Here is a 12,912-nt window from a genome sequence, read left to right as displayed (position 1 = left end):
TTTGTGTGTGGGGTTGTTTTTTTTTAAAAGAAAATGAAATTGAACCATGCTCTTCGTCTTTGCTAACCAAATCCAATTATTTTGTTTTCCTAGACAAATACCTCTGCTTGAACTTGGACTATGTAAATTGTGAAATTAATCAAATTGAAAGTTCATGGTGAATATTAATGTCAACTTCAATTAATGTGCTGGAATGAAACTAATTTCCACTTGGCTCCACGCAAATGGTAGCCGGGCTAGGCAGCAAGAGTCCAAATATTTACTAACTTCAGCTACAAGTTTGGAAAGGAAAAGGTTACAGCAATATGAGGTGACAGCTTGATTTTTCCCCTCATTTACTGATGAAAATGTTTATTTATTTATTTATTTATTTTATTTATTTATTTAATCACATTTTTATACCGCCCTATCTTCCTAGGGACTCAGGGCAGTTTGATCATGGAATTTCCTCTTCCTTACCATCAGAGTTTGGAAATATATTTAAAGTAGTCAAGATTGACTTGATGAATGCTGTTCTATAGTTTTCACAATTGCATTTGTTTTTCTTTGTCAAATTCATATGCTCTCCCAAACATGGATAAGAGAGATTTTGTGGGTTGTTTTTTTTTTAGACATGCACAAAAAATGTAAGACAATATGTTAAGTTGCAGTTGAGAAAATTTATTACTCAGGTCTATACATAAGAATATAGTCGACTTAAAGTTCAGCACTAAATTGTCACCAGGTAAGGGTCAATGGAATTCAGGAGAACTTAGACCATTTGTGGGAACGTAGCAACTCTAGGCTGCTGACTCATTTAACTCTGCCCCCTACAAGGACAAGCTCTTGTCCTACAAGAAGTGGAATTAAAAAACTTCGCACATCTATTAGAACAATAAAAACAGCTAAAACATGGCAGGGAATATGTTACATATAATACAACCAGTATGCACGCTTCCTATTAAGAGGGGTTTCCCAGACTTGCTGGGGGAAAAAAACACCATATTTTGAGGGATTGTTTGACCATAATTCTCCATTGCCTTTTCTTCTTAAGCTCCTTTTTCCAACTTCCTAGTTTAGCACATTTTCTTGGTATTTCTGGAACATTCCTATTGAGCTACTAACCTATACTGTTGAGGTTTTTTGAGCTCAATTAGGTGCTGACATGTTTCTGGGTTTGAGAAGACAACTACCAGAAGCCTTTTCTGTCTTAGTTTTTGAGCTTCCTCTTTAGGTTCAACCCTGACGGTAACATTACATTTTTTAAAAATTTTAAACTTATTTTTTAAATTAATCAATAAGCTAATAGTTCTTTTTAAAAAAAAAAATTAAGCCTTTTTAAATTCTTGATTTGCTGTCTTTTTGCAAGCACGCCAAAACTTCCATCTTCAACTACTTTGGCCTTTCCTGAATCGTGCATTCATCTTCTAGCACCTGTAATTTAAAGTTGAATTTAGGAAACAAACAGTGCGCAGGCTGCACTGGCTACCTGTGGTCTTCCGGGTGCACTTCAAGGTGTTGATTACCACCTTTAAAGCGTTCCAAGGCTTAGGGCCGGGTTACTTACGGGACCGCCTACTGCCACCGATTGCCTCTCACCGACCCGTGCGCTCTCACAGAGAGGGACTCCTCAGGGTGCCGTCCGCCAAACAATGTCGGCTGGCGGCCCCCAGGAGGAGGGCCTTCTCTGTGGGGGCTCCCACCCTCTGGAACGAACTTCCCCCAGGACTTCGCCAACTTCTGGACCTTCAAACCTTCTGCCGCGAGCTGAAGACATATTTGTTCATCCGCGCAGGTCTGGTATAGGGTTTTAGATACCATTTGGTTTTAATTATAGTGGGTTTTATTCTTTTAGTGATATTTTAACTAGGGCCAAATTGAATCAGTTTTTTAAAGTCGTATTTTATTCTGCATTTATTTTGTTTGCTGTTTTACCTGGCTGTAAACCGCCCTGAGTCCTTCGGGAGAAGGGCGTTATAAAAATTTGATTAATTGCTCCCAGAAGCACGAAGCTGAAGCCTGAAGATGACGAATGAGACTTCGTCGAAACGTTGCCAAGACATTTCCAATTTTACACGGGAGAAAACCCGAACAACCAAAGACCTATATATATATATTATTATATATAATATATATTATATATATAATATAATTTATTTTCATGGCTTTATTCCTAATTCTCTAATTGTCCAAACAGGGCAAAAGAGAGAGAGAGAGAGAGAGAGAGAGAGAGATAACCATGCACGTGTCTTCCATTTATCAACTTGCTTTCAACTTTGACCTTTAAATTTTGCCTATTTTTCATTTGAGTTCTTTTGGGCTCAGCTCATTAGTTGCAATGTTCTGCCTGATTCACCATCTCATGGTCCATGCAGAACCTTCCTGATTGGGTTATGGAGAGCTCCGCAGTTCTTCTCCTGCCTCTTTCTCCGTTGTTCTTTTTTCTGACTGTGTAACATTTCTCAACACTTAGGTATTATATAATAACACATTCTAATAGCACACATGGAGAGAGAGAGAGAGAGACAGCGTGAGTCATGTTCCCAAAATGTAGGTATGCACAGTGAATGCCCCATCCTCCTACTATGTTCAACATGTTGGGTTTAAACTATAGTTATTTTATAGTTATTTTGAAAGGGATGTGGTGGCTCAGTGACTAAGATTCTGAGTTTGACGATTGAAAGGTTGGCAATTCAGTGATTCGAATCCCTAGTGCCGCGTAACGGGGTGAGCTCCCATTACTTGTCCCAGCTTCTGCCAACCTAGCTGTCCCTCCTGCGTGCTTGAGATATTGGCTTACTATTACTCACTGATGCCTGAGCCAGCTCTGTGTTGACAATGAGAAAGAAATAACCCAGTTACTTTTCCTGGGAACTGGCTGTCTCGCTGATGAGTTTGCCTTTCTGCTTTCCTTAAACTTTTTGGAAACCAATCTTATCGATCACGGCGAGAGAGAAATGGAGAGACCACCGCTAAAATTGCTGAGGCCCCCAATCATGCAGAGTTGCTGCTCAGGAAATATGCACATTCACGCAGGGCTGTCATTTGTAAGCAGAAATACATAAAATGATGTAAAGAGATGCCAGGCTGGCAAACTCTCTTAAAACGTGTCCAGGATTTAGAGCAGTTTTATACGGGGGGAAAGAAAAGTTTAATCCAAGTTCAGATGTGTGTGAGAGTATATGTGTGTGTGTGTATTTAAAGATGGCAGTGGTGAGTTTCAAATTTTTTTACTACCGGTTCTGTGGGTGTGGCTTGGTGGGCGTGGCTTGGTGGGCATGGGGAAGGCTACTGTAAAATCTCCATTCCCTCCCTATCCAGAGGAAGGTTACTGCAAAATCCCCATTTCCTCCTGATCAGCTGGGACTTGTGAGGCAGAGAATAGATGGGGCCAGTCAGAATTTTAACTACTGGTTCTCCGAACTATTCAAAATTTCCACTACCGGTTCTCCAGAACTGGTCAGAACCTGCTGAAACCCACCTCTGAAAGATGGGGTTTCTTAAAACTAAGCCTTACATTTTTGGAAATGTAAAACTCATCACACAAAAATAATTAAAAAAAAAAAAACTGTTGAATTTCTGTTTAGCTTTTATCTCCTGACATTTTATCTTCAAGCAGCACGCAGGGGCTTTAAAATGAAAGGGGGAAAATTCCCCCAAACCTTTAATATGCAATGCATTAAATGAATAACATTCTAGAGATTAACAAAGCAAAATATGAAGTAAACTAAGGGGGAGTCGGGGGAAGCAAAGGGTCACTTCCCCAGCTCACAAATTTAACTTTTAAAGTGTTAAATAATTGTGTTTCCTCAACATCCTTTCCTCTGTAAGAGAGCAGAATGTTACATATACTCAGTAAATAAATACTCATTAAGGTTTTATTTTTTTTTAAAAGGAGCAAATAAGAGTTGAAGCAATTTGTTTTTACATTCTCCCTGCCCTCAAAAAACTAAAATCAGATATATTTTCTTTGTCTTGTTTTCCCAATGTTGTTCGTTGTAGCTTTGGGTGTTGTGTGAATGAAAACCATTTGGTTTAGAAGGATGTTCTATCGTCTAATGCAGTGGTAGTCAACCTGGTCCCTACCATCCACTAGTGGGCGTTCCAGCTTTCATGGTGGGCGGTAGGGGTTTTGTCCGATACTGAAGCACTTTTTTTTTTTTTAATTTAATTGACTTTTTTAAAAAAATTCATAGCATTATTTAAAAGCATTTTCATTAGGTTTTCATAAAATTCCCCGTGACAATTTAAATTTCTGAAAAGATACTATTTGTATCGCCCACGCATAAGTTTAGTTCACGTTACATAAGTGAAACTAAATGGCGCTATAGTGCGACCGCAAACAAAGGAGCGTTGTCCCAGAATAGCTCGTGCATCTCCCTCCCACACCACCCAGCTGTAACAGACAAGCAGAGCTGGTAGCCGGTGGTCCACCCACAAACCCAATCCACGATGCGCGAGAGATGACGATACAAGGCGCATTACTGTGGAACTGGTGGGCGGTTAGAAAATTTTACTACTAACAGAAATACAAAAGTGGGAGGTAGTATAAAAAGGTTGACTACCCCTGGTCTAATGTGTAGGAAGTTAGCATCCACCCCTGTCCTGGGAAAATGAGATGTTTTAGGAGATATTAAAAGGGCAGAATATTTCCCCTAAAAAAGAGGCAGAAACTCAGCTCCCCCACTTGCCAATGGGCCAATAAGGCCTGGGCCAGTCTATTCTACATAACAAAGATCTACCTCCTTCAGGCAGAGCCACAGTAGGAATTGCCCGAAGCCCTTTCATTACATCATCACCCAGCAAGAGTCAACCAAGCCTGGGACTCAAAAACACAACTTACAAAGTTACCCCTGCATGGCCCCATGGGAGCCTGACAACCAATCAGAACACAAGCTCAAATTCAAATCCCAACAGAGCAGTGGCGGGTTGCCCCCGGTTCGGACCGGTTCTTGCGAACCGGTAGTAAAACCAGGGTGAGGCTCCGCCCACTGACCCTGATGTCATCAGGAAGCTTCTGTGCAGACGCAAGTGTATGTGCGCAATCCTGCTGCAAACTGGTACTAAAGGTAAGTAGAACCCACCCCTGCAACAGAGGGTATATATATCTCTCTCTCTTCATTCCATGTGCCTTTTGTTGCCCAGGATCTTAAGCCATGTGATTCTGTCCATCAATAAACCTTCTTTCCATTATTATGGAAAATATTTTTTTTTTTAATACAAATAAACCTTCTTTCCAAGCAACTTCCATGAATCCATTGACTTTTTCCCCACTTGGAACTGAACCCAGATGGGCATTTCTTCCAACAAATGTTACATGTGGACCCTATCAATGGAGGTTGGTTCAAGGCACCAGAATTGAACAGAGCATGTTAAGCAAACTCAAGCATGAAATCCTATTGTATTTATAGGATTTGTATTTTATGTTGAAATACAAAGTTCAAGCGTGTATCTCCTTATATTTAAATATACCAAAGGGTTTTTATTAAAGTATAGACCTGAATCAATGACACTGATAAGACACTTCCCAAGCAGCAATTATTAAGCCAAATTGTGAATTGGGCAGCTATACATATTTAATAAATTTATTAATAAATTAATAAGTAAAATTTCCCCTCTCATTTACTTACAAGGAAGTACACCAGAAGACTAAGATCTGGCTCTTTTATATATAGGAAGATAAAGAATTTAATATTCTACTGCTTCATATTTATTGCTTTATATATTTTTTTCCTGCCTCGGAGATTTTTTTTTTTTTTGCTAATCTGAGTTCTCAGAACAAAGAAGGTTATTTTTTGAATTTCCCGAAAGATAAGTAGTGATTTTTTGGGGGGGGGCGGGAAATGTATTTTTAGTTAGAGTTTTTGGTTTCTTCAACCACTGCCGGCTCCCTGCGAATTTCCACTCCGTGTTAAACTTAATCCTTCTGTGATGGATTTAATAACCTCCAGTTGTTACTAACTTTACCTCCTTAAAGAGGTAAAAGGGCGATATCATCATTGCAATTTGACCGTGAAAAATGTAAGGTCTTTAGTTTGTACATGTTTCCTTTGGTTTCCTTACGGAATTAATCGTATCAACCATGCTTGCAAAAGGCTGCACACCTCTCAGCAAATTTAATTGGCTTCCGTGTCCCTTTTGCTGTTCGCTTATTTGCTTTTATTGCTTTCTGAAAACTTCTGTCCCTTTAGGAGCTCTGGACTCACTTGCAAACTTTCTCAACTTATAGCAAAAGGAAAGCGAGACTCGGCTCCCCGTTGTTGTTGTTGTTATTGTTGTTTAAAAAAATGTAATGGAGAAAAACCAATTCCAGTTCCGAGTTTTTTGGGGACAGTCTTTGTCCTTGATGGTTCTATATATCCAGAAGACATCTAATTCTTATCTACTGTTCGTGACACTGGGGAAATGCAAGGAAAGAGAGGTTGCTACTCTAGTCTATGCTCGTAAATGACTACTTGCTTACAGAGGAGAAAGAAGAGGTAATGAAAAGATGGAGAAAGGAAGAGAAATAACAGCAAAACAGCAGGGGGAACTGCTGTTGACAGATGCCCACTAATGACACTTGTAGACATCGGGGTCTTTAGCTGGAGCCATCAAAGATTGAACTTGGATTCCTATTTGAATTGAGGCATATGGTTTCTCAGTGAGGCATGCTTTTCTTTCCTTGAGCTATGGCCCCTTGTATTGCAAATAACAAATGCTGTTGCACAGAGGACAACGCATTAGAAGGAGCCCCCCCCTTAATGAAAAATTTTGCAAGAGCTGCTTGTGGCTGAGCTTGAGGATAAGAATCTGAAAAAAATAAGTCAGGTTCACCTTGCTTTCAAAATAAGCAATTTAAGCATGGCTGCTTGGGAATGAAATCTGTGAAAAGCGACACATAACCAGTGGGTGGGATTCAGCCAGTTCACACCACTTTGGGAGAACCAGTTGTTAACTTTCTGAGCAGTTTGGTGAACTGGTTGTTGGAAGAAATCATTACGGCAGAGAACCGGTTGTTAAATTATTTGAATCCCACCACTGGAGGAAACTAAATGCCTATGGAGATTCTCAATCATCCAGAGCAAGGGTCTCCAACCTTGACAACTTTAAGACTTGTGGACTTCAACTCCCAGAAACCCTAAGCCAGCTTTGCTGGCTGAGGAACTCTGGGAATTGAAGTCCACAAATCCTAAAGTTTCCAAGGTTGGAGACCCCTGCTCGGGACGATTGAGATGGTTGTTCCAAAGGTACTTTTTCCAAAAGGGAAATGGACTTTCTGGTTCATTTTTCTTTGAAAACTTTTAGCTTCCCATCGAAGAAGCTTCTTCAGTTCTAACTGACTGATGTGGAATATAAGGATTTATATTCTTTGCAGTCATCTGGTTGTTAAGTGGTGGGGAACTACAACCTCTAATCCCAAATTAATGCCCATATTGTTTTTATTTATTTATTTATCAGTTTGTCAAACATGTACAAGATGGCAGGTATGAATATGAACATGGACATGAATGAAGGAAATGAATACAAAGAAATGGGAGCAGTAAGACAGGGATGGTAGGCATGCTGGTGCGCTTATGCACACCCCCTTTACGAACAGGGATGGGGTGAGGTCCACGGTAGACAGTCTAAGGTTAAAGTTATGGGGGTTTGTGGAAGAAACTACAGAGTCAGGTAGTGCATTCCAGGCGCTGACCACTCTGTTGCTGAAGTCGTATTTTCTGCAATCGAGTTTGGAGCGGTTTAACCTTGAGTTTGTATTGATTGTTTGCCTGTGTATTGTTGAGGTTGAAGCTGAAGAAGTCATTGACAGTTAAGACATTGTAGCAGACAATTTTGTGTTTTATGCTTGGATTGGATCACAGGTGGCACAGTTCCAGATTGTCCAAGCCCAAAATTTCAAGCCTGCTGACATAAGGGATTCTATTGTGAGTAGAGGTAGTAGAGGTGAGTAGAGTACTCTTCTCGTGAAATACTTCTGGACCCGCTCAATTGTATTAATGTCTGATATTCAGTATGGATTCCAGGCAGATGAGCTGTATTGAAGAACTGGTCTGGCAAAGGTTTTGTATACCCTAGTTACATGGGTGAAATCCAGCAGAAATTTTGAATAGTTTGGAGAACTGGTAGTGGAAATTTTGAGTAGTTCGTAGAACCGGCAAACACCACCTCTGACTGGCCCCAGAGTGGGGTGGGAATGGAGATTTTGCAATATCCTCCCCTTAGGTGGGGGAGGGAATGGAGATTTTATAATATCTTTCCCCTGGAGTGGGGTGGAAATGGAGATTTTGCAGCATCCTTATTCTGCCATGCCCACCAAGCCACACCCACAGAACCAGTAGTAAAAAAATTTGAATTTCACCACTGCCTAGTTAGCAAAACAATATTATCGGAGAAGAAGTTTTCCAAATTAGGTTAACAATTCTTAATGCCTTTTTGGCAATTCTGTTACAATGAGCTCTGGGGCTTAGATCATTTGAGAATGACATTTAATACAGCACAATTTCTGACTAAAATGATCCAACTAAGATTAGCATTTGTGGGCCTGATTGGAGTAGATTACAGGAGCAACACAGAAATATAACTTTATGTCATTTTATTCCATTTTACATAAAGTATTAAATTATTGTATTTTATCCTATTTTGTACTACTGTTGTATTTTACCCTATTCTTATTTTAAATTATTTGTATTAGCCTATAGGCAAATCAATAAATCGAATCTAATAAATCTAATCTGATCTGATCTAATCTAATCCCAAATTCTCCAATCCAAAACTCCATCCAACAACATGTTGTCAGGCAACAAACTCCTGATGTAGGTGTGCACCGTTAGGTGTGGGTTCAAGGAGCGGGGATGGGGGACAATCCATAGATCCGTAAAACATGGTTACAGCAGTGGTTTAAGTCCACAAAGAGCATATTAGGGCATCTTAGTTAGACTCTGTTTGGAAAGCTAAAATAAGTCATTCTTGTACAGCTTTCTCAATGAGATATAAAACTTAGTTTACTATACGCTGGAATGGCGCAGTTCACCTGGGTTTTCCTATTAATGTATATCTAGCAAAACATGACCTATACGTGATTATCAGTAGGGTGTTTTAAACAATTGAAACCAGGGGTGGGCTCTACTTACTTTTACTACTGGTTTGCAACGGGATTGTGCTCGCGTGCTCGCTTCACTTGCTTCTGTGCATGCTCAGATCACCTATGACAACATCCAGGTCGGTGGACGGAGCTTCCCACCGTTTTTATTACTGGTTCTATAGAACCGGTCTAAACCGGGCGCAACCCACCAGTGATCAAAACTTATATTCTGCATAGAATTCCTTTCCATTTGTGGACAAGCCCATAAAACCTAGTGGCCAGGCTGCTAATCTAGGATCAGGGAGACAGCCAGTTTCGAACCCACATGAGGCTCTCTGGATTACACTAGGCTTGTCTTTTTCACGGTTATTGCAAGGATAAAAGCAGAGGAGAACCACAAAGAGCTCTTGGAGCAGAGGTGGGATTCATTTAGTTTCTCTACCGGTTCGCAAATGTGAGCACACATGCGCACTTCGCTAGCATGCGCCACCTCTGCCCATGTGGATGGCCTTCTGCACATGTGCGGTAGTCATACATTATGTCTGGGTGGGTGGGCGGAGCCTCCTGCAGTCACGGCTACCGGTTTGCGTGATCCGGAGGGAACCGGCTGAATCCCATCACTATCTTGGAGGCAAAGTTCTTGATGCAGAAATAAATGCGCTGTTATTTTGTTTAGAATGAAACCCAAACTTCTTCAGCTTCTGAAGGACCTCTCTTGCACCCAGAAATGAATTCTGAAACAGAAATCTTTAATCGTTTGTATATTGCCCGAGACCTTATTTCTTGTTTTGCTCTCAGGCATTTTATAACAAGCTTTGTAAATAACAGTAAGATCTGATTTTACAGAGCCCACAAAGCTGTTGGATTAATTCCATTTTTTGGGTCCCTAATGCTTTAAAAATGGGACGCAGTGGCTCAGTTGGCTAAGACTCTGAGCTTGTCGATCGAAAGGTTGGTAATTCAGTGGTTTGAATCCCTAGTGCCGCGTAACTGGGTGAGCGCCCGTTACTTGCCCCAGCTTCTGCCAACCTAGCAGTTCGAAAGCACATAAAAAATGCAAGTAGAAAAATAGGGACCACCTTTGGTGGGAAGGGAACAGCAATCTGTGTGCCTTTGGTGTTTAGTCATGCCGGCCACAAGACCACGGAGACGTCTTTGGACAGCGCTGGCTCTTCAGCTTTGAAACGGAGATGAGCACCGCCCCCTAGAGTTGGAAACGACTAGCACATATGTGTGAGGGGAACTTTTACCTTTACCTTTAATGCTTTAAAAATTCATTTGCTAAGTGTCACACAGATGACCGTAAGTAGCTGGACCGAATAAATTTTGCCAAATTTCTCTCTGAATCAGATGCAAAGACCGATTGTGTTCTTTGCTCTCCGGTGACTATATAGGTGGTGGCTTAGCAGATAACATTTCATTGGTCAGATGAACTAGAGAAAACAACAGGCCTTGGAAAGACCCTTCCCAACAGTTTTACCATTGGATATTCCCTGTAGATCTTACCTCATCCAAATTCCAGAATGTTTTCAGCTGTGAGATGTGACACTGAATTATTTTGCTGGTTCCTGCCTGGTTTATTGTTGTCAATAATGTCTCCAGCATGAAGGAATAGAGTTATTCCTGTCTCCTGTGTGCTGCCCACAGCTTGAATTTGATTGTGCACTCCAGTACTAAGAAAAGTCAGGGGGAAATGACAGATTGAACCGATGAAAGGACAGGAGAGGAAAAGATATATATATTGGTATATATATATATGTACATACCAAGAGAGTTGGTGTACAGCGACTGAAGAAAACATTGTGTCCTAAAATAGAAAAGGAAAAAAAATTGCTTTGCGGGTGAAGAGAGAAATGTATATCACTTAATCGATAACTTTAGTTGCCGACTACAGATTCAGTGTGATGTGGCTATTAAAAAAAGAAAAGAAAAGCAAAAACAATTTGGAGCTTCATCAACTGAAGGAACTGTTCATCTTCATTCAGTGTTGATCCGATTCCACCGTGGGTTATAATGTTAAGTTCTGGGTGTCAACACTTGAAGTTTTCAGACCAAATGGAAATGGTTCAGAGGAGCAAGAAAGAACAGGGAATTAAGTATTATTTTGAAGAGAGATTGAAGAATATAGTGGCTGTGAGTGTATCCTGTAGATGACTCTGGTTTTTTTTAAAAAAATTATTTACCGTATTTTTCGGAGTATAAGATGCACCTTTTTCCCCAAAAAAAGAGGACGAAAATCTGGGTGCATTTTATACTCCGAATGGAGCTTCAGAAAAAAAGCCCCAAACGGAGCTTCAGAAAAATGTTCAGATTAACACCAGACAAAAAAACAATAAATTATATTCTTATCAAGGAACTACCAAGAAAAAAACAACACTTCCAGCAACATTGACAGGGCAGGTTAATGTATATAAATAGAGAGCAAACCACACTCCCTTCTAGCACTGAAGATATTACCTACTCAGGTAATAAAACATCTGCAAGCAAACAGTCAAGCTCAGAAAACACAAAGAGCTCCTTTCGGGACACATCATACAAAAGCAACCCAGCAATGTTCAATGAATGTCTCCCCCATGACTTCACCGTTCCACCTGTTATGTATTTCAGCTGTAATAATAATAAATTCACTAAACTTGTATGCAAGACAGATGTTTTTATTAGGTACATAGGTTCTCAGGGTCTACGTAGCACTGAGATTTTTGTTTTTTTAAAAAAAATATCCTTGAAACCATCAGGATAACTTACCCAGACCGAAATTCTGAAGAGCTCTGATGCTCTCATGCTTATAACATCTTGCAAATTGTGGTCTTGGAAAGGAGATTCAGAAAAAAATCCCACCTAATGAAAATTTTGGCACTTTAATTCAGGAGCCATTGAAACGATGTTCCGCATACTTCTTCATTGTCAATCCTATCAAGATCGGTGACACAAAGTTATTACACCTTTATTAACTTAGTACCCAGCCTTTTTTTTTTTTTTCATTTCTATTATCTTTTAGCTGATCAGAGTAATGAAGTCTCCTACAATGCTTTTCGGTGGTTTTTTTTCTTTTTCCCAGTAACTAGCAAGATTCAGCACGACTATACTAGGACAAGCTGGATGTGATTAAATTTGTTCAAAGTTTAGTGAGAACAATAACGGTTTTAACCTTCCTGGGGTTTTTTTCTTTTTCTATTTCTAGCTGTAATTTATGATGGGCCTTTTCACTAGAGTTTTAGGGCTAGTAGCCTCGGTGTTTAAAATGGTGTACTTGAACCAAGGAAGTTTCAGTTGAGCTGCCCGTGTTCCGTTTGTCTTTCTCTATTCCCTGTTGTTTGTGTTTCCAACGTGCGTTGGAAATGCCTTTACGCTTTTTGTGGGAAGAAGTGTCCGTCGGGGTTCAGTGGCTGTTTGGAAAGATGGTTTTTAGTGGTGGACAGGATCACATGCCTTGAAAGTCTTGGGTGAAGAAAAAAAGGGAAGAAATGCTGAGGGTACCTGGGTTTTATGCCCTCTCTAGGCTTTTGAATTTGAGCTTGTGTTCTGATTGGTTGTCAGACTCCCACGGGGCCACCCAGGGCTAACTTTGTAGGTTGTGTTTTTGAGCTTGGTTAAGCCTCGCTGGGTGATGATGTAATGGAAGGGGTTTGGGATTCCTATTATAGCTCTGCCTGAAGGAGGTAGATCTTTGTTATGTAGACTGGACGGACCATTGACAAAGGTGGGGGTGTGTGTGTGACTTTCTGACTCCCTTTTAGGGGAAATATTCTGCCCTTTTAATATTTCCTAAAATAATTCATTTTCCTAGGAGAGAGGTGGGTGCTGACTTCCTACACTTTCTAGATAATTTCTGATATGGATACATTGATTTCTTTGATTAGAGGAAAGAA

At 40.2% G+C, this 12,912-nt stretch overlaps 1 long non-coding RNA gene across 1 annotated transcript; it reads right to left on the bottom strand.

Annotated features, from left to right (window-relative positions):
• Positions 1-903: 903 nt before the first annotated feature.
• LOC131205032 (uncharacterized) lies at positions 904-2,406 on the bottom strand. Its single transcript, XR_009156704.1, has 3 exons — positions 2,336-2,406; positions 1,915-2,082; positions 904-1,413 (listed from the first exon to the last, which is right to left on the bottom strand). It is a non-coding gene; the product is annotated as an uncharacterized LOC131205032 (long non-coding RNA).
• Positions 2,407-12,912: the final 10,506 nt, after the last annotated feature.

Source organism: Ahaetulla prasina, chromosome 11 (assembly GCF_028640845.1).
Source record: "Ahaetulla prasina isolate Xishuangbanna chromosome 11, ASM2864084v1, whole genome shotgun sequence".
In the NCBI taxonomy this organism is placed as follows: Eukaryota; Metazoa; Chordata; class Lepidosauria; order Squamata; family Colubridae; genus Ahaetulla; species Ahaetulla prasina.
Note: the sequence above shows the minus strand (reverse complement) of the source record. Positions and strands in the feature narration are given on the sequence as shown.